The sequence below is a fragment of the Nicotiana tabacum genome, chromosome 2, assembly GCF_000715075.1.
Source record: "Nicotiana tabacum cultivar K326 chromosome 2, ASM71507v2, whole genome shotgun sequence".
NCBI classification, from domain to species: Eukaryota; Viridiplantae; Streptophyta; class Magnoliopsida; order Solanales; family Solanaceae; genus Nicotiana; species Nicotiana tabacum.
In genome coordinates, this window is record NC_134081.1 from 94,229,835 (window position 1) to 94,249,783 (window position 19,949).

The 19,949-nt window shown below is 40.9% G+C and overlaps 2 long non-coding RNA genes across 2 annotated transcripts; both read right to left on the reverse strand.

The window, feature by feature from the left end:
- Positions 1 to 2,052: 2,052 nt before the first annotated feature.
- LOC107761335 (uncharacterized) lies at positions 2,053 to 16,684 on the reverse strand. Its single transcript, XR_012701756.1, has 2 exons — positions 15,697 to 16,684; positions 2,053 to 2,300 (listed from the first exon to the last, which is right to left on the reverse strand). It is a non-coding gene; the product is annotated as an uncharacterized LOC107761335 (long non-coding RNA).
- On the reverse strand, positions 10,367 to 14,528 carry LOC107813971 (uncharacterized). Its single transcript, XR_012701755.1, has 3 exons — positions 11,202 to 14,528; positions 10,932 to 11,123; positions 10,367 to 10,865 (listed from the first exon to the last, which is right to left on the reverse strand). It is a non-coding gene; the product is annotated as an uncharacterized LOC107813971 (long non-coding RNA).
- Positions 16,685 to 19,949: the final 3,265 nt, after the last annotated feature.

Here is a 19,949-nt window from a genome sequence, read left to right on the forward strand (position 1 = left end):
CTTACAATGTTCCAGTAACTCGGGTAGTTACGTGGGAAGCTTTAAAAGTATAAAGTAGAAATTACTAACAGAGGAGGAAGTTGAACAACTATCCAATAGTAATTTATACGGTGACGGTGAATATCTAATATAATCTACACATCATATCACCAAACTTTTTTATAAACAAATTTTATAGATATTGTTTTCGAATGAGTGAGTTTTGAAGGAAGAGAAGTAACAGGAAGTTGAACTAATATGCAATACCAAAATCCAAGGCTATAATAAGAATCTAATAGAGTCTAAAATCCATAACACTAAATTATATATAAACAACATTTGTAGATATAGATTTTGTCCATAGATATAAGAATTCTTCTGGTTGATGAGCAAAAAATAATTGCAGGTTCCATACTATTTTATGCATAAATTTAAGCAGACCCTAAATATATATGTGTCCTAAAGGCACATGAATGCATTAAAAATAAAAGTTAGGGATTTTGAAAAGGAAAAACCTGGATTGATGAGTCAATACAGTCCCGATGAAGCTGACATATATTACCAAGTGGAAACGCAACATTATCATATGCCTCTGAATCATGTGATGAGATTTAGTAGTAAGAACAAAAATGATATATTATAATTTTTCGTCCAGTTCAGAATGATGAGAAGGATTCCAATATGACATTCAGTGGTATCATACGACGAACAAAAGGTATTAAAACAGAACAATTGAATAAAGATCTTCTGAGCAACCACTAAGATAGCAAAAGTTGTGTTAAGTGTTGAGTGTTCATTATTGCTTGCATCCAAAAAGGAAGGTAGAAATACATCAGAACATTTAGGAGTAAAAGATGGGATTTGATGTGGCGTGAATGAAATAGGGGAAGAGTAAACAACGATTGGTTATATTCTTTACATCCTTAATTGTTGATTAGGGGAGAAATTATAGTATCAAAGAATAGTGACGTTATAATTTCTTAGGGAAAACATAAATGCGAAGAAGATTCGGACTGTTCCTCAATCTTATTTGTGTGTGTTTTCACATCCTTGTTTGCCCAGACCTATACAATTAGATTAGGTTCCATAGAAGTTAGTAAGAGGCAAATATGTAAGAATAATGCATAAATGATAAATAACTGTAAAAGGATTACAGACCGGGAATTATGGAGCGAATATCACTTTTCTCTGAAACAGTTTGGGGGCGGTGTTCTTCAGATGTCTTCATTGGCGTCGAAGGAAATAAACTTTTTTGTCGGAATAGATAGAACACTTGCAAATCAGAAATAAGGCAAAGAAGGGAGATGTAGTTGAGTTGATAGAAATTAATTCACTAATTAAGAGGGCTGGGGGAATTTGAATAGGGGAAAGGGAATTGTAAATTTAAAGAAGGGTTTGTTAGGTCTGGGTAAATTGGAGCAGGGGAAACGGAATTGAAAATTTAAAGAGGGTTTGTTTGGTAGGAAGAAGCGGCGCGGGAAGAAGGGAAAGTGGAAGCGCAGTTGAAAGTTTAGATGAGGTTTGTTTGATGCGAAGAAGCGGTGCCCGAAGAATATGCGAAGCGTTTTTATTTTATTTTTTGTAATTTCAGTTTGAAATTGCCGGAAAAAACATGGAGCCTAGAAAATTCAATTGTTGTTTATTGAGAGTGCCACATCACCGAGCTTAGGGCCTTCTAATATATATATATATATATATATATATATATATAGACTAGTGAATTTGTTAATAAATTAACAAATTATAAATTGTAAATTTACTTTAAAGAGAAAACAAATACAGAAAAAACTTTTTATTGTTGATAAGTAACATAAATGTGTAGACATTAATACCTAATCAACATTAGACATGAATACCAAGATCATGAAATTAACACGAATCATTTGTTGCAATGTACGAATAGCCAAACAAAGGTACAATAATACAATTATGTTCTAGATCTCTTTTCCTTAAGACATAGTATATTTCTGGGTAACTCTTATGAATATTGAAAATTTCTTTTATTTTGTTGAATATTGTATCACTGCAATACTACTATGATAAATTTTGCAAAAACAGAAATGACACAAAATATGAAAATTGAATGATTGAATTTTATAAAATATATATAAAAGGATGGACGATGTAGCAGAGAGCCAGAGACAGCTGAGTGCAATATAATCTCATTGTCTAGCGCCGTTAGACCTTAACTCCTAAGTGGCATAGTTGTATAGATTATAAAGGAAATAAAGATAGTGGTCTAGATATAGACCGTAATTTTCAGAACATCTCTTTTAACTCCCTCCGCAGTATTGGGCAGAGATGCATTGTCCTTGCAGGTCCTGCAATTTGCTCCAACAGGAAACACAATTACGTAGATGCAAGTAAACATGTCATGAAACAATCAAAAAAATTCAACGATGAAAATATTTAACCAGTCAATTTTGAGCGAGGCAAAATAGGTTGCTTTTTTGTTATGCTACTAATACTTGCTCTGCTATTCTGCCTAAGCCTGACTGAGGAAGAGTTACGGGGCATAAAACAAAAAAATACGCTCATCGGGCATACTATGTGTAATGATTCTCCCATTCACGATAAATAATAAATATGTATACGGTCGAAATAGATTTCGGCTTTCGTATGATTGATCGAGGTCAAAACATAATGGATCGAAGTAAGACTTCGAGATGGGTTCCGAAGATGGTATAAACAAGCTTCGAGCCCTGAGGTACCGATCAATGTCGAGCTCGATATTATTATCAAGCTAGAATCCAAGTCGAACTATGATGCAAAGTAAAGTTATCGAGCTTATGATTCAGAGACCGACCAACATTGACCCCGAATCAATTCAAGGATCCAAGTGAGAATCGGGCTCAAGTCAAGAGCTCATAGACAAGAGCCGTTGCAATCCCACTAGAGGAGAGAATCTTGACAGGAATTATTGAAAAACTGATTTATCATGAGCCTCCCACTATGTATTTTTAATTATATCTAAAGTAAGGTCCCTCTACTATAAAGGGCATGGTTATTATTTCTGTAAGGACCAAGTTTTTACTTATATTGTAATTCAAGCACCATATTCTTCCATACTCAAAAATTGTTCTTTTAAGCTTCATTAATTGATCCATTGTGCTGAGTCCTAAAAATTATTTTCTACCTTGTTTATATCGCATTCTTTACAATCCATATTCGATATTTCTATTTGTCCCTATGATTTGTATTAAGTTATATCATATATCCTTAGAATTACGTACAAATTCAACTCTATCCGTTTTTCGGGTAAACAACAACGACTAAAAGGATAACGAGATTTCGGATTAGCAACGACTAACTACCAATCAAATGGATAACAGTGGTTATTTGATACAAATCTGCAAAAACACACCGTTGTGTTTTGCGCTTGTTTCCGAAAATATTTCGGATTTCGGATTAGCAACGACTAACTACCAATCAAATGGCCTCACCAATCGACAACGAAGCCGGTCTTCAAGATGAGAAGAATAACTTGACACCTAGTACCGAAAGACCGCTTGTCAACGCCGTCGGAGCTAGAATCGAAGTGCCGATAGATATCAATTTGCATGTGTCCATTGAGGCGAACCTACATTCTGAACCCGAAAATAGCATTCATGGTGGCACTTGATCTGCAGCTCGAGATACCCATAACATCGAGGAAAACGGCGTCAGCTTGCGTATGATTTTTGAAATGTTGCAAGCTCAACAGGCGGCAATAGCTCAGTTGCAGAGCCAAACCCAGCTACAGAGCAGGCCGGAGCCCAATCCACCTCGAGAAATCACCCGCAGAATGAAGCCAGCCATAGTGAAGTCAAACGAGCAAGAATCGGGGACTACTCCTGAAATTGCTAAATTACTCGAGGAGCTCACAAAGCGACTCGAAGCCAACGATAAAAAAGTAGAAACATATAACTCCAGGGTCGATCAGATCCCATGAGCTCCACTAATGATAAAAGGGTTTGATTCAAAACAATTTGTGCAAAAACCTTTTCCCTCGAGCGCAGCCCCAAAACCAATCCCCAAAAAATTCCGTATGTCCGAGATTCCCAAATATAACCGAACGACCGACCTCAACGAGCACGTCACTTCTTACACATGTGCCATCAAAGGCAATGATTTAGAAGATGATGAAATCGAATCTGTGTTGTTAAAAAAATTCGGAGAGACCTCTCGAAGGGAGCAATGATTTGGTATCACAACCTACTACCAAATTCCATTGACTCGTTCGCCATGTTAGCAGATTCTTTTGTGAAAGCACATGCCGGCGCCATAAAAGTCGCAACAAGGAAATCGGACCTCTTCAAGGTAAGACAAAAGGATAACGAGATGCTAAGGGAGTTCATATCTCGTTTTCAAATGGAACGAATGGATCTGCCACTAGTCACAGATGATTGGGTTGTTCAGGCTTTCACTCAAGGTTTGAACAAACGAAATTCGACGGCTTCAAGGAGGTTGAAGCATAATCTGATCGAATACCCAGCCATTACGTGGGCCGACGTGCATAATCGGTACCAATCAAAAATTAGGGTCGAAGATGATCAGTTGGGGTCAGAACCCGCTGCTCGAAGGGATATTAATCGAGAACAAGAACCGATCAAGGATAGATACCGACCGTATAACGGATCACAGAATCGGTGAATCGAGACATAACCCCGGAAAAAATAACAAAAGAAGTGATCGAGGTTAAGGATCACGAGGGATGATGAAAAGAGGTAAGTTCGAAAGGCCTCTCGGGCCTAAGGAAGCGCCTCGGTTATCGGAGTACAACTTCAGCATCGATGCATCCGCCATCATTTCGGCTATCGGACGCATCAAAGACACTAAATGGCCTCGACCCATGCAGACCGATCCTTCCCAGAGGAATCCCAATCAAATGTGCGAATATCATGGCACTTATTGCCACAGAATGGAAGATTGCGGGCAACTAATAGAGGAGGTAGCCCGGTTATTCAACAAAGGTCACCTTCGAGAATTTTTGAGCGATAGGGCAAAGAACCATTTTAAAAATAGGAATTTTGGCAACCAAAGCGAACAAGAAGAACCACAATACGTTATTCACATGATCGTCGGAGGCACCGATACCCGTCAGGGACCGGTGCTTAAACGCACTAAGACATCGATTGTGAGAGAAAAGCGGTCTCGAACTCAGGAGTACACACCCATAGGAACTTTGTCCTTCAATGATGAAGATGCAGAAGGAGTCATACAACCTCATAAAGATGCACTGGTAATATCCGTACTTATGAATAAAACTAAATTTAAGCGTGTGCTAATTGATCCAGGTAGCTCGGCCAACATCATTAGATTGAAGGTCATAGAACAACTCGGTTTACAGGACCAGGTCGTACCTGCAACCCTGGTTCTAAACGGATTCAATACGGCATGTAAAACCACCAAAGGTGAGATAGTTCTACAGACAAACGTGGCTGGGACCATCCAAGAAACAAAGTTCCACGTAATCGAAGGCGACATGAGGTACAACGCCCTTTTTGGAAGGCCATGGATCCACAACATGAGAGTTGTACCTTCGACCCTACACCAGGTCCTTAAATTCCCAACATCGGGAGGAGTCAAAATAGTGTACGGAGAACAACCGGCCGCAAGAGAAATGTTCGCCGTCGAGGAAGGGAATCCAATATCCTCGCCTTCGCCAGTAAAGGGATCGGGCTCAAAAGTGGAACGAGATACCAAATAGCAATCACAGACATCGGCTTTAACCCGACCAGATAATCAGAAGATCGAAGAAGATGATGATCAGAGGATTCCTCGATCCTTCGTGATTCCCGATGATTCCGACGCTACCAAATCAACGATTGAGGAATTGGAGCAAGTCACACTAATCGAGCACTGGCCCGAACGGAAGGTATACCTGGGAACGGGGTTGACCCTCGAACTCAGGAAAAAACTTATTCAATTTCTTATCTATAACATTGATTGCTTTGCTTGGTCCCATTTAGATATAACAGGGATCTCATCGGACATAACGATGCATCAGCTAATCTTGGACCCTAGGTTTAGACCGGTGAAGAAAAAGAGAAGACCCCAGTCTGAGGTTAAACACGCATTCATAAAGGACGAAGTAACCAAACTTCTCAAGATAGGGTCCATTCGGGAGGTGAAATATCCCGAATGATTAGCCAATGTAGTTGTAGTGCCTAAAAGGGCACAAACTTAGAATGTGTGTAGATTATAAGGATTTGAACAAAGCATGCCCCAAATATTCCTTTCGCTGCCCAACATCGATCGCATGATCGATGCCACGGCCGGCCACGAGATCCTTACTTTTCTCGATGCCTATTCCGGGTATAATCAAATCCAGATGAACCCGGAAGACCAGGAAAAGACTTCATTTGTCACCAAATATGAAACATATTGTTATAATGTGATACCCTTTAGGGCTAAAAAATGCAGTAGCTACTTACCAACATCTAGTAAATAAAATGTTCGAAGAATAAATAGTTAATTCGATGGAAGTTTATATTGATGACATGCTAGTTAAGTTCCTGCGCGGAGAGGACCATTTGACCCATTTGCAGGAAACATTCGAGAATTTAAGAAAATACAACATGAAGTTCAACCCCGAGAAACGTGCTTTCGGGGTCAGTTCGGACAAGTTCCTCGGCTTCATGGTGTCAAATCGGGGGATCGAGATTAACCCCGATAAAATCAAGGCCATCGAAGACATCACCATCGTGGACAGCGTGAAATCCGTACAGAGGCTAACGGGACAGATTGCAGCTTTGGGCCGATTCATTTCGAGATCGTCAGATCAAAGTCACAAATTTTTCTCTCTACTCAAAAAGAAGAATGATTTCGCTTGGACCCCGGAATGCCAACAGGCATTAGAGGAATTAAAACGATATCTATCGAGCCCACCACTACCTCATACTCCAAAAATAGACAAAAAACTTTGCTTGTACTTGGCAGTGTCAGAGATCGCGGTAAGCGGTGTCCTAGTTCGAGAAGAGCAAGGTACGCAATTTCCCATTTATTATATAAGTCGGACCTTAGGAGAAGCAGAAACTAGATATCTGCACCTAGAAGAATTGGCACTTGCACTGATAAGCGCCTCTAGGAAGCTAAGACCATACTTTCAATGTCACCCCATATGTGTATTAACCACTTACCCGCTTCGTAATATTTTGCACAAGCCCGAACTATCAGGCCGATTGGCCAAATGGGCTCAGTGGGTACGATATCGAATATCAACCCCGTACGACCATCAAGTCTCAAATTTTAGCAGCCTTCGTGGCCGATTTCATGCCAACCCTTGTACCCGAAGTCGAAAAAGAACTCTTATTGAAATCGGGTACGTCATTGGGGGTATGGACCCTTTTTATGGACGGGGCTTCGAACGTGAAGGGGTTCGGGCTAGGCATCATTTTAAAGCCACCCACGGGTAACACTATTAGGCAATCTATCAAAACTACCAGGTTGAATAACAACGAGGCCGAGTATGAGGCCATGATTGCAGGTCTCGAGCTAGCTAAAAGATTGGGAGCAGAAGTCATTGAAGCCAAGTGTGATTCTTTGCTAGTGGTAAATCAAGTAAACAAAATCTTTGAAGTTCGAGAAGATAGAATGCAAAGGTATTTGGACAAACTATAGGTCACTTTGAGCCATTTCAAAGAATGGACTTTATAGTATGTTCCACGAGAGCAAAACAGTGAGGCTGATGCACTTGCGAATTTGGGATCATCGGTCGAGGAAGGTGAGTTAAGCTTGGGGACTGTCGTTTGACTCATGAGATCCGTGGTCGAAGGTCATGCCGAGATAAATTCTATGAGCTTAACCTGGGATTGGAGAAATAAGTATATTGAATACTTAAAGAATGGAAAGCTCCCATCGGACCCTAAAGATTCGAGGGCCCTACGAACCAAAGCTGCTCAATTCACGTTAACTACAGACGGAATGCTATACCGAATGACATTCGATGGGCCATTGGCACTATGCTTAGGTTCGGGAGACACCGATTACATCCTACGTAAGGTGCACGAGGGTACTTGTGGGAATCACTCCGGTGCCGATTCATTAGTCCGAAAAGTAATCAGGGAAGGATATTATTGGATCGATATGGGCAAAGATGCAAAGGAGTTTGTTCGAAAATGTGATAAATGTCAAAGGTTTGCACCAATGATCCATCAACCCGGAGAGCAACTTCACTCAGTCCTATCCCCATGGCCATTCATGAAATGGGGAATGGATATCGTCGGCTCTCTGCCATCGACCCCAGGTAAAGCTAAATTCATTTTATTTATGACCGACTATTTCTCTAAATGGGTTGAAGCACAGGCTTTCGCAAAAGTAAGAGAGAAAGAGGTTATAGACTTTATCTGGGATCATATCGTATGTTGATTCGGGATACTCGCCAAAATAGTGTGTGACAATATGAAATAATTTGTTGGCAGCAAAGTGACGAAATTCCTCGAAGATCACAAAATAAAGAGGATATTATCAACATCGTATCACCACAGTGGGAACGGACAAGCCGAATCAACAAACAAAACTATCATTCAAAACCTAAAGAAGATGCCGAACTACGCTAAAGGAAAATGGAGAGAAATCCTACCCGAAGTTCTTTGGGCATATCGAACAACATCAAAATCTAGTATGGGGGCGACCCTGTTCTCCTTAGTATATGGCTCCAAAGCCTTGATTCCAGTCGAAGTTGGGGAACCCAGTGCCAGGTTTTGGTATACAACAGAAGAGTCAAATAACGAGGCTATGAACACTAACCTCGAATTATCGGATGAAAAATGAGAAGTTGCTCTCATCCAATTGGCCGCCCAAAAGTAGCGAATCGAAAGATACTATAATCAAAGAACCAAGCTTCGCCATTTTAAAATTGGGGACTTAGTACCCGAAATCCAAATGAAGGAAAACTAGGACCGAACTGGGAAGTACCGTATCAGGTTCTCGAAAACGTCGGAAAAGGATCATACAAGCTCGGTATTATAAACGACAAACAACTATCAAGCAATTGGAATGTGTCGCACCTAAAACGATACTACTGCTAAGGTACGATCCTCCCATATTCATTTACATTTCGAAACTAACCCCTGCAGGAGTCCGATCAGGAGCTAGGATGGATCCTTCAACACGAAGCCCTAGGTCTGAATGCACGCGTTGCACTCTTTTTCCTTTAGACTAGTTTTATCCCAAATGGTTTTTCGGCAAGGTTTTTAATGTGGAAACCAATGAGCGTGCTAAACTTAGAAACAATTCGACAGTATCCGATGCCTCTTTACAATCAACCTCGAATACTGGGGGGCATTAGCCCTCAAATATATCAAGTTCTGATGCAAGAAAGTTATTTCATAACATTATAGTTCCAATAGGAGAAGCTCTAAAAGTCAAATGGTCAAAACGAACCATGCTCATGTAATTGGCCTGAGCCCTGACGCAAAACATGAAAACATGTATAATGACTTGCAAAGAAAGTTCTCTTCTTTACCGATATCTTATATCCAAGAAAAGTTCCTCTATTTCGAGATTTATTATGCAAACAGGATTGAGTTCGAGCAAGCACTCACTCGATCATCACGCCTACGGGCTACATTACTTCGAGTTCGAATCATTCACTCGACTACTAAGCCTACAGGCTACTTCTATTTCGAGTTCTAGCAAGCACTCACCCGATCATTACGCCTATGGGCTACATTACTTCGAGTTCGAATCATTCACTCGACTACTAAGCCTACATGCTACTTTTATTTCGAGTTCAAGCAAGCACTCACTCGACCATTACGCCTATGGGCTACATTACTTCGAGTTCGAATCATTCACTCGACTACTAAACCTACGGGCTACTTTTATTTCTAGTTCGAGCAAGTATTCACTCGACCATTATGCCTATGGGCTACGTTACTTCGAGTTCGAATCATTCACTCGACTACTAAACTTACGAGCTATTTTTATTTCAAGTTCAAGCAAGCACTCACTCGATCATTATGCCTACGGGATATATTACTTCAAGTTCGAATCACTCACCCAACTAATAAGCCTAAGGGCTACATAACTTCAAGTTTGAGTAAGCCTATGTTCAAACAATCACTCAACTCGACTACTAAGCATATGAGCTACCTTATTTCAAGTTTGAGTAAGGGCTCACTCGGTTATAAAGGCTACTAAGTCCAAACTTAATTAAGTTGCCTAAATCCTTGTAAAAATATTCATAAGACGTGAATAAAATCTTCACAAGACAGGAAACAAAATAGAAGCAAGTCTGCAAAAAGGGATATTTTTTTATTTATACAAATTTTTTTACATGATTGATTACAACATAAAAATTAAGGACTAAGCTTCCTGGTTATCCCCAGGAGCGGTCTCTTCTCTATCGGGCTCCCCCCGTTCTCGGACCCGCTCTTACTCCCATCATCATAATTGGCATCATCATCGCCATCAGAAACCAGAGTTTCAGCATCGGCTTCGAGTTCTTTGGCCCTTTTTATCTCTTTAGTGAGGTCGAAACCTCGAGCATGGATCTCCTCGAGGTTCTCCCTCCAAGATCGGCACTTAGTAAGTTCAGTGACCCAATGTGCTCAAGTATCGGCGGTCTTGGCTGACTCTCTTGCTTGGAACTGGGCAGCTTCAGCATCTGCCCGATAGACGGCCACGAGTGCATCCGCATCGGCCTTTACGTTTTCGGCGTCAGATTCGGCCTTAGCAAGTTCAAAGGCCAACCAAACCTCGAGCTCCTCTATTCTTCTTGCTTTGACCAAGATTTTCTCCTTCATTTTCTGAAGTTGGTTTTCGGCCGATGAAAATTGGGCTCGAGCAGTTTCTTTCTCTGTAGCAAAGTGGTCCATTCCTTCTTTCCACTTAAAAGACTCCACTCTTATCTCATCGACTTCTTCACGGAGTTTCCCGATCATCTCGATTTTCTGCTGCAGCTATGAGACCAAACAATTAGCCATCGTTCCGGTATCAAGCCCATAGGCTTTTAAAAGTATCATTACCTGCTCGGACAGATCGGTTTGATCTTGGTGAGCCTTGGCCAACTCAACTCGGAGGTCTTTTATTTCCTCTGCCCTTTTCCCTAAGAGGAGTTTAAGGGAGTTCCTCTCCTCAGTAACCCGTTGAAGTTAAGCCTCATATCGACGTAGCTCGGCTCGGGACCGAGAACATGCTTGTCGATGAGCTGCCTCGGCCTGCAAAAAAAGAAGAAATTAAGTTAGAAAAGAAAAGAGAACATTAAAGTAATACCAACAAAATAATTTAAGGCTTACCTGATTCATAGCCCGCTGCACCCCGTGAAAAAGGTCTGATGCGCCACTTGTACCGGCAACGTCCTCGACACCGGTAAACAGGTCACAAAAATAATCCTCTCCATCATGAGGCCTATCTAGTTCGAGGGCCCCCAAAGCTTGGGCTTCCCGAATCGCCCCTGCGGAAAAACCAGTGATGGTGGGCGAGTCCTTGATTGCTACTGCCCCAAGTGAATCACTTGCAGCATTCTCTTCGGTTCGAAGAGATTCGAGGAGAGCCCCTTTAGAGATATCCTCCATCTATTGGCTTCGATGGGAAGCATCTTCGATCTCCAACAACTCGGGGACTGTGCCCGAATCCTTAACCGATATATCCTCAGTTCTAAGCGGAGCCTTATGAACCTCCATTGATCCAGTTGCCTGTGGAACATCAGTGGTCTTCTTCGTCCGGGCCGCCAGTGCAGACTAATCATTTTCTTCTTCTTCGTCTCCATCCCTTAGACGCATAACTGATTCTATGGTCAAAGGAATGGTATTCTTGCTCGGCTTACGAGCCGTCCTCTTCTTCGGTTTTGGATTTTCAGGAACGGAGGCTCTTTTCCTCTTATTATCTTTCACCATCTTTGGGACAGAGGCCGAAGCCTCTTCCATGATGGACGAGGGTCTCAAAACCGCATCTTTGCCCACACATACATATGGAAAATTTTTATTAAAGTATATGGAAAGCGTCTCGTTCGAACTACCGAAAGGTACGAGAAAGGGGCTTACCGTGATTTTTGCCTCCCATCGGCCCTTTAACAAATCGCGCCATGAGCGCTCGGAGTATGTGGAGGTCGAAGCCAAAGCTCGTACCCAGTTCTTGAGATCGAGAATTGCTCCGGGCATCCAGGGAACCGTTGCATCACAGAAAGAGGAATATCGGTGAGAAAAGAAATGAAAGGGCAAAATGGGAGGAAGTAACAGCGGAATCACACTTACGTTTCATATTCCACTCCTAGGGAAAAGGCATCTTTTCAGTCGGAATCAGGTCCGATGTCCTTACTCGAATGAACCTGACCATTCAGCCTCGATCCATGTCCTCATCAATGCTTGAGAACAGATCCTTGGTAGCCCGACGTTGAAGTTTTATTAACCCTCCTCGAAAAAGGCAAGGATGGTACAATCGGATGATGTGGTCGAGGGTGAACGGCATACCCTCAATTTTGTTGACAAAGTACCGAATCAAAATAACGATTTGCCAAAAAGAAGGATGGACCTAACCTAGGGTTATTTGGTATTGACGACAGAAGTCAATAATAACAGAATCGAGGGGACCTAACATGAAAGGGTAAGTATACATACTTAAAAACTCTTTCACGCAAGTGGTGATATCTTCGTCAGAAGAAGGGATTATTATTTCTTTACCCTCCCAATTGCAATCGTTTTTCAGCTGTTTGAGGTGCCTCTCGGTCATCGAACACATGTACATCGATACTGGCTCACATCGGACAAGAACCGATGAGCCTTTATCGACCTTAAAATAGGAGGTAAGAACACACGCCCCAGGAACGCGCTCCTTAGGCCGTGGCTCTACCGGTGTTTCATCGGTGGCAGGTTGTGAAGATGAAGCTTTCTGTTTCTGAGGAATAGTTTGTGATGTTTTCGCCATTTTCGAATTTGAAGGTCAAGAATAGAAGAAAATGACAAAGATTTGGTAATTTTGAAGAAGGGCTTTTGCAAAGAGGAATCACAGATTGGCGAACAAACTCAAGAGGGTATGAAAAACAACTTGGGAAATTTGAAAGATTGAAGATGTAAAAGTGGTAAATGATAAAAGGCAGGGCTATTTATAGGTTAAAGCAATGGCGGTTCATTATCAGCGGTGGCCGACCATCGTCTGTCATGCATTAAATGCCTTGAAAAACTAAATCGATGGGACAGCTATCACGTGCGTTATGGTCGAGCCCAATGTAAACATCAGCTTATAATCCGATCGAGCCGTTGAAAAATCATATCGTTTCTCACCATATCTTTCTCGAGAAATGAAGGGACTATCTGTATACGGTCGAAATAGATTTCGGCATTCGTACGATTGATCGAGGTCAAAATATAATGGTTCGAAGTAAGACTTCGAGATGGGTTCCGAAGATGGTATAAACAAGCTTCGAGCCCGAGGTACCGATCAATGTCGAGCTCGATATCAATATCAAGCTCGAATCCAAGTCGAACTATGATGCAAAGTAAAGTTATCGAGCTTATGATTCAGAGACCGACCAACATTGACCCAGAATCAATTCAAGGATCCAAGTCAGAATCGGGCTCAAGTCAAGATCGAGAGCTCGAGTCAATATCGAGCTCATAGACAAGAGCCGTTGCAATCCCACTAGAGGAGAGAATCTTGGCATGAATTATGAAAAAACTGATTTAACATGGGTCTCCCACTATGTATTTTTAATTATATCTAAAGTAAGACCCCTCTACTATAAAGGGCATGGTTATTATTTCTGTAAGGACCAAGGTTTTACTTACATTGTAATTCAAGCACCATATTCTTCCATACTCAAAAAATATTCTTTTAAGCTTCATTAATTGATCCATTGTGCTGAGTCCTAAAAATCATTTTCTATCTTGTTTATATCGCATTCTTTACAATCCATATTCGATATTTCTATTTGTCCCTACGGTTTGTATCAAGTTATATCATATATCCTTAGAACTACGTACAAATTCAACTCTATCCGTTTTTCGGATAAACAAAATAAAAAGAGAAAGAAAAGCCATTCCATTTCGACAAAAGACCCACACCCAAGTTCCATAGCTTTTGGTTCGCTATCCCGATCATATTTTACCAAGAAGACACAGAATTATATAAGAGGAGGGACAAAATAAAAATAAGTACTAAGCCAAAATAACAACACTTATTTTTGTCGAAAACCACATAAAATTTTCAAGAAGTAGAGATCTTTATCTTGTATTTCATTGGTGCATATGAGAACTGAGAATCCAAAAGATACGTAGTAAAATTATCACAATTTCTTTCCCATGGATGCTCACATAAGTCATGAAATTTGCCAACAAATTTAACTGAAAACTTGCAAAATATATGAATATATAAATAAAGTAGAAGACAATATCAAATGCTCCAAATGTAACTGATACAAGCTTTTGCCTTCTTCGGTTATACTGTAACGTATATGCATTTAAAGTCTTGTAATAACAAAGAACTTAATGAAAAACATTTAAATATAGAAACTAAAAGAGTGTCGTTTGTATTTCAACAAATATTTTAAGGGGAAATTAAGAGGAAAATGTCAAAATATTGACAAAAAAGATAAATACCAAAGCTAGCCATAGAGAGGTGCCACATTACCTTGTGTATTCCTAACTTTTATATATATATATATATATTTATACCATGAACATTATCACTCAAGGTTTTGCTGGACACCTTGGTGAAGTTGAACTCGCTGCCATCTCCATTTCTAACACTGTCATTGTTGGCCTCAACTTTGGCCTCCTTGTATGTATATCCCTCTTCAATACTACTCCCTCCGTTTCAATTTATGTGAAACTATTTCCTTTTTGGTCCGTATCAAAAAGAATGACTTCTTTCCTTATTTGGAAACAATTTACCTTTATGCAATGATTTATAGCCACACAAAATATATGTGCCTCATTTTACACTACAAGTTTAAAAGTCTTCTCTCTTTTCTTAAACTCCGTGTCCAGTCAAATGAGTTCATATAAATTGAAACGGAGGGAGTATATAAGAGAAAACCTTCTTTTACCCACTTTACCCTTAATGAGTATAATATTTTCTTTTTCAAAACAAAGATATATTTCAATTTTCTTAAACTTTTTATTTTACTCACTTTACCCTTAATGAAAAGTTTTTATGACATAAGTTTCAAATATTTTATAGCCACATAAATTCATTTTCTTTTTAAACTCTATACTGAATCATACTATGTTGAAATAAATTGAAATGTTGGGAGCAGGAGATAAAGCATCACCAAGAAGAAGACATAATTAACTTAAAGAAGCGCTAGAAATTATCTTAAACAAATTAACGTGTCTCCACTTTATTAACTACAAAATTTTAAATTAGATGAGATTTTTTTTAGTCTGTTCCAAAATAAATGACATATTTTTAAATTTAGAAATAATTTAATTTTAAATTATTCATTTTATCCATTTTACCCTTAATGAGAAATTTTTATAACTACACAAATGTCATGACACCACAAAACTTTTACCCTTTAAACTTTTTAGACCACAAGTTTTAAAAATCTTCTTTTTTTACTTATGCCAAATCAAACTACCTCGTCTAAATTGAAACAGTTGAAACAGTTACAATACAAAGTTTTACAACAATAACTTTTACGATCTAGAAATAGTGATAATGTTTCTTGGATAGTCCATGCATGCAGAGTTAATATTCTGAAAAGAATTACTTGGCCTCTTATCTACAGACTACACGAGCCAAAAGATAAGCTATTGCAATATGACTCCACAACCATAGGAATTATTGACTTACTCAGCATCCGCCACAGCCGCCTCCACCGCCTCCACAGCCGCCTCCACCACCGCCACCGCCTCCACAGCCGCCTCCACCACCGCCACCGTCACCACCGCCTCCACAGCCGCCTCCCCCACCACCATCGCCACCGCAGCCGCCTCCCCCACCGTTATGCCCACCGCTGACCCAATGGCTCTTCTTGCGGCCGTTAGAGGAGTCTCCGCAAGCAAAAATGACCATTGATATCATCAAAATAGACATAACCACCATTCCCACCATTATCATAAGACCCGAACCCTCAATTGCTGAGCCACCATCTCCCACACCATAGATTAATCGTGCCATATTTCTGTTTAGACTTTAATTAATTAATTCTCTGAAGAAACAATATCTCAACATGTATATATAGCCTTTAAGCGGCCTTTTGTGATTGGTTGTAAACTTTTCGTATGAGTTGACCATGTGTGGCTTCTAGCCATGTTCAACAGAGTTGCAAGTTTATCCAAAAGACCGACTTTGATTTGGTCATAGTTTTTATAAGTTGCTTGAGCCCTATGCTTCAACTACGAATATGATCTTTCTCCCGCGTTACATATTTAATTTCCTGGAAAGTAACTTTCAGACTTCGATTGCTGGTTTCTCTAGAAATAGTCTAATCGATCGATAGTGGGAAATTTGCTAGACTTTTCACTTTTCTTTTTGTATACGTCGAAATCGAGCTCACCTACGACATGGTAGGTCAGGTTCGGTACATGGCAATAAAGGACTAAAGATCGACCCCAAGTCCCATCAAGCTAGAACCCGAGATTGGAATGCCCGCCTTCGAGAATATCGAGGCCGTGATCCCGAAATCGATCCTAGCCCCGAACGATCTCAAAGAAACATTGTTAGCATAATAGAAGACCGAAATATCCATGACCGGTCGGATATTGCGGCAGGAATCTTGGCACGTATCAATGAGGAACTGGCAATCAGCAAATCAAGAGATTTTTTACCTTTTATAAAATTGTACCCAAAGTAGGACTCTTCTACTATATAAAAGGGGTCTGATAATTCATTTAGAACATGGTAACACACATTCTAAAGCAATAAATTATTATTTTTCTCTTTAAGTTGTTGTTCTTCTGTAGCGAGATACTGCTCAAAGTGCGTCTGGCTCGAGGGTGGCTAACCTTCCGAGATTGAAACTGTCCAATTCGTGTGGTTTGAATTTACTTTATCATTAATTATTTCAATTGCAACTTAATTTATCACTTTCTTTCAAGTTAATCCACGTATCCTTAAAAATACTTACAAATTTAATTGTTATCCGATTTTGAGGGTAAACAGTTTGGCGCCCACCGTGGGGCTAATGATAATAGTGGTTATTTGATACAAATTTCCGTAACATACACTACTTTACACTTATTCTTTAAAGTGTCTCTAATTTCAAGTTAAAGCTCGAAATGTCGAACTCTCAATCAATACCCCTACATGTTGACAATGAGTTCGGCCAACACGGTGAAAATAACAACATAGTGCCCAATGACGAGGTACCACCCGTTGATCCCATCGAAATTCCGGTCGCGGACCCGATTGATGCTAATTCACATGTGGCTATCAACGCAAATCTGTCTACCGGTCCCGAGAATAGCATCCGTGGTAGAGCCCGATCGGCAACTCAAAATACACAAAAGATTGGAGGAGACGGGATCAATTTACGGATGATCTTCAAAATATTACAGGCTCAACAGGCGGCGATAGCTCAGTTACAGAACCGCGCACCGAGTAAAATTGAACCTCATCCGTCCCGGGAAGTCACCCGTAGGGATGAACTGGTCGCATGGTGGTCAAATGAAAACGAATTGGGGACTAACCCTGAGATCATAAAGATGCTCGAAGAACTGACAAAACTGGTGGAATCAGGGGAGAAGAAAATTGAAGCTAATGATAAAAAGATAGAAATCTATAATTTCAGGGTCGACCAAATCCTAGGCGCGCCAGCGATATTGAAAGGACTGGATTCCAAAAAGTTCGTGCAAAAACCTTTTCCTCCGAGCGCGGCTCCAAAGCCGATCCCTAAGAAGTTTTGCATGCCCGAGATTGCTAAGTACAATTGAACGACCGACCCAAACGAGCATGTTACTTCCTACACATATTCCATCAAAAGGAACGACTTGGAGGATGCTGAGATCGAGTTTGTCTTGTTGAAAACGATCGGAGAGACCCTGTCAAAAGGAGCTATGATATGGTATTACAACTTACTTCATAATTCTATTGACTCATTTGCTATGCTTGCAGATTCTTTCATGAAAGCACATGCCAGGGCTATCAAGGTCGAGACTAGGAAGTAGGACCTTTTTAAAGTAAAATAGAAGGATAATGAGATGCTTAGATAATTCGTGTAACGGTTTCAAATGGAACGGATGGACCTGCCACCGGTCGCTGATGATTGGGTCGTTCAGACTTTCACCCAAGGACTCAACATTCAGAGCTCGTTGGCTTCACAGTAGTTAAAACAAAACTTGGTGGAATATCCAGTTGTCACTTATGCCGATTTCCATAACAGGTATCAATCGAAGATCAGGGTCGATGATGATCAGCTTGGGGCCCCTTCCGGGTCTGTATATCCCATCAGAACCATCGATAGAGTCAAGTGAGACATCGATCGTGAACCGAGATCAAACAGGGATCGGTATCAGCCGTACAATAGGGACCGAAGAAGCAGTGGGTCCGGACGGAACTCTATGAGAAACGTAAGGAGAAGGGATCGAGGTCAGAGCAACTGGGGACTCATGAGCAAAAACATCTTCGACAGGCCTAAAGAAGTACCAAGATTATCGGAATACAAGTTTAACATCGATGTCGCCGCTATCGTATCTTCCATCAGACGCATCAAAGATACCAAGTAGCCTAGATCTTTACAGTCCGATCCATCCCAAAGGGATCCCAACCTAATATCCAAATATCATAGAACTCATGGCCACAGAACAGAAGACTGCCGACAACTAAGGGAAGAGGTGGTCCGACTGTTCAACAACGGGCATCTCCACGAATTCCTGAGTGATCGGCGAAGAACCACTTCAGGAACATGGATTCTAATAAACAGACCGAGTAGGAAGAGCCTCAGCATGTCATAAGCGTGATTATTGGTGGAGTCGATATTCCCTTGGGTCCGATGCTAAAGCGCACCAAAGTATCCATCATAAGGAAAAAACGGACTCGGTATTACGTACGGGAAGGAATCTTGTCTTTCAATGACGAAGATGATGAGGGGATAGTGTAGCCCCACAACGATGCACTGATAATATCGGTACTCATAAATAAATCTCGAATTAAGCGTGTGTTAATTGATCCAGGTAGCTCAGCCAACATCATCAGATCAAGGGTCGTAGAATAACTCAGCCTACAAGATCAGATCGTACCTGCGGCCTGAGTCCTGAACGGGTTCAACATGGCATGCGAGACCACTAAAGGGAAGATAACATTACCGGTTAACATCGCCGGAACCATACAGGAAGCCAAGTTCTATATAATAGAAGGGGATATGAGATACAACGCTTTGTTCGGGAGACCATGGATTCACAACATGAGGGCAATACCCTCGACAATGCACTAGGTGCTGAAAGTCCCAACACTCGGAGGAGTCAAAACAATTTATGGGGAACAACCAGCCATCAAGGAGATATTCGCGGTTGATGAGTTGATTCCGGCATCCACACTCTCAACATCGGAGGACCCGAGTTGGATGGTCAAAAGAGGGGCCAAATAGTAATCATCGACAGGATCGGAGGAACGAGGCAGATCTTTCGTAGTCCCCGACGATTCAGACACCATAAAATCAACGGTCGAGGAACTGGACCGATTGGTATTAACCAAACCCAGATCGAATGGTATACCTTGGTATCGGGTTAATCCCCGAGCTGAGGAAAAACCTCATCCAATTTCTTATAGCTAACAAAGATTGTTTTGCTTGGCCCCACCTTGATATGATAGGGATCTCGCCGGAGATAACCACTCACAAGATAAGCCTGGACTCGAAGTTCCACCCGGTCAAGCAAAAGAGGAGACCTTAGTCCGAGGTCAAACATGCTTTCATCAAGGACGAGGTATCTAAAAAAAGGAATGTAGTGGTAGTCCCTAAAAAAAGGAATAAATTAAGAATATGTGTAGAATATAAGAATTTGAATAAGGCATATCCCAAGGACTCCTTCCCTCTGCCCAACATCGATCGCATGATTGATGCCACAGTTAGCCACGAGATCCTCAGTTTTCTCAATGCCTACTACGGG